Raw genomic sequence first — 2,806 nt, 5'->3', positions numbered from 1 at the left:
GGCGGCGTGGTGGGCGTGGCTAAGACACAAGATGGTGGATCAGTCCCGCCCTGTGAAAGGGCGGGGCCCAAGGCATAAGATGGCGGACTAGCTCCGCCCTGTGGAAGGGCGGGGTAAAGCATATGCGGTTTCCGGCCCAGCTTAGGGCTGATGTCATCGCCGGAGCATTTCCTCCCCTCGATGGAAGAAGAAGGAGGAAGTTCGCCATCTTGGCGTGGCGCAGTGTTATTTTGCTTTTTGGGAGTCACCTCGAGCGCGTTGTTAATCTGCTCGACTAAGGACTCCGTGTCCGAGTCATGATTTGAATTAGTATCGCTATCTGAGTCTGTTGGCTGGGTTGATAGGGCCTCTTTGGATTTAACGGGGCCTCTATCAGGGGGGAGGGAGCCTTGAAGGCAGGAGCGGATGGTTATTAAGGTGGGGAGCAAGCCGGGAGGGAAACGCTTGCTCTCATGTTCCATGGCGTTAGTGACTCGATCAATAAGACGATCATAAGTAACAGGGTCCCAAAGATGGCAAGTGGTGAGCCATGGGTTAAAGGGCAGCAGGAGATCCCAGTATATCTGCAGCTGCCGGACAGACACTTTACAGCTATGCGTGTCTAGGAGACCCGCTAGAGCACGAACTTGAGGTGCCTGACATGTAGATATACGATTACCCATAGCTGAGGGGAGAGGAGGGGGAGTTGCTCCCGAGCCGGGCCGGCCGGCTGGCGGGGAGGAGAAGGAGGAGTAGTTTACTGAGCAGAGAGAATGAGATAAACTGTGGCTGCAAGGTCGAAGGAGACGGCGAGAGCAGAAAGCAGTGCCCTTTGGCAACGAGAGCAGTCAGGGGGGGCAGTTGCAAAGAGGCACACGGTGCCAAATGAGGAAATAAAGATACAAAGAACTACAGCAAAGTAATGGAGGGGAAGAGGGAGAGCGTTAGGAGGAACGGGGGTCATAGAAGTGCGCATACAAGAGGACGAAGAGAGCGTGGGGGAAGGGAGGAGTTCCTACTGGATGAAGAGAGCGTGGGGGAAGGGAGGAGCGGCTTCGGAGCAAGGAACCTCCCACGGCTCCGGAAGCGGCGAGGGAGAGGCGGCCCTTACCTTGCAGGCGAGGAAATGGGAAGCTGGAGGGGCGTCCGGGCGAGCGGGTGACCTGCCAAACTGTCGTGTGGAGACGTTCCTCACACGGGGCACCAGTTGCGGTCGGGGTTACTGCTTCTAGGGGGAGTGGCGGCCGGTAGCCGAGCCCTCAGCTCTCGGGGCTGCTTAAAGGGTACCGGCGGCGGGGGCTCTTTCCCGGAGGCGAGGGCGAGGCGGAGGACGTGGCCAAGGTCCTCGGCGAGAGGCGTGCAAGGTATGGAGGGCGGCGATAAGGACAAAAACACTCTTCATCCAGTAGGAGTATGCGCCAAAGAGATTTATTCAGGGGTGATCACAGGTTATATAGGCTGGTAAGAAGGGCAGGGCTGGAAAGGAGGTGAAGTAGCCTAAAATGGCAATACTGAAGGAAGAGGGGCTAGGATTGGTTCTGAGAGGACGCAGGAGCCGTTGCAGCGGGCGGGGGTTGTTCTGGCCACGGTGCATGCGCGCTGGCGGTGGCAGGAGTGGCCTTGGCACAAGGGAGTATGTGGGTAAGATAAGGAAGTGGGGAAAGGGCAGTTGGGAGAAAGGCGGTTTCCTCCGGCAAGCCTCCCCTGCCAGTGGCATTTTGGGTGAGGAAAAGGGAGCTGCCTTGACCTCGCTCCTCAGGCTCGGGGGGGGCTGCAGAGGGCACTCACGCCCGTACCTACTACCCTCCCCAGGGGGTGATATCAAGTCCCCTGGCCCAGGCCTGGTAAGTCGAGGCACAAGCTCAGTCCCCGCATATACTAAGCAGCAGGATTTCCAGATTATATAGAAGGTCTATATGTAGCTTCCTGAGAAACTATCAAATGGTTTTCCACAGCAACTGCACCATTTTACATTCTCACATTCAAAGAATGAGTGTTCCTTTTTCTCCACATCTTCTATAATATTTGTAGATTTCTGTTTTTTCAAAAGTGGACATTCTAGTAGGTGTCACATGATATCTAACTATAGTTTTGATTTGCATTTCCCTAATAGCTAGTGATGGTGAGCATCTTTTCATGTGCTTCTTAGCAATTTGAGTTTTGCCTTTGGAAAAATGTCTATTCAAGTCATTTACCCATTTTAAAATTGGGTTTCTCTTTTTATTGTTGAGTTGTAGAATTTCTTTATTTATTATGGATAGTAAACTTATTGGATATGTGGTTTCCAAATATCTTCTCCCTCTGAGTAAGTTGCCTTTGCATTTTCTTGACAAAATCTTGTAAGGCAGAAAAAGTTTTAATTTTGAGGGGCTCTGATTTATCTATTATTTCTTTCACTGCCTATCACAGGATCTTGAAGATGCTTTCTTACATTTTCTTCTAGGAGTTTTATAGTCCTGGTTTTCATGTTTATGTCTTCAATCCATGTAGAGTTAATTTTTGTATAAGGTGTAAGATAAGGGTCCTCATTCATTCTTTTCATATAGATATCCAGTTCTTCCAGTACCATTTGTTGAAGAGACTGTTCTTTCCCAGTTGAGGGACTTGGCAGACGTGACAAAAATCACTTGGCCATAGATGTGGGGGTCTACATCTGAATGCTCAATTCAATTGCATTGGTCAATAAATTTAAATTTATACCAGCACCATGCTGTTTTGACCACTATAATTGTATAATACATGTTAAAGTCAGGACTTATGAGTCCTCCAACTTCATTCTTCTTTTTCAAGATATATTTGGCTTTTCCAGTTCCCTTGCCACATCAAA

This window comes from Choloepus didactylus, assembly GCF_015220235.1.
Source record: "Choloepus didactylus isolate mChoDid1 chromosome 23 unlocalized genomic scaffold, mChoDid1.pri SUPER_23_unloc7, whole genome shotgun sequence".
Lineage (NCBI taxonomy): Eukaryota > Metazoa > Chordata > Mammalia > Pilosa > Megalonychidae > Choloepus > Choloepus didactylus.
The sequence above is the reverse complement of the archived record's forward strand: the minus strand, read 5'-3'. Positions refer to the sequence as shown.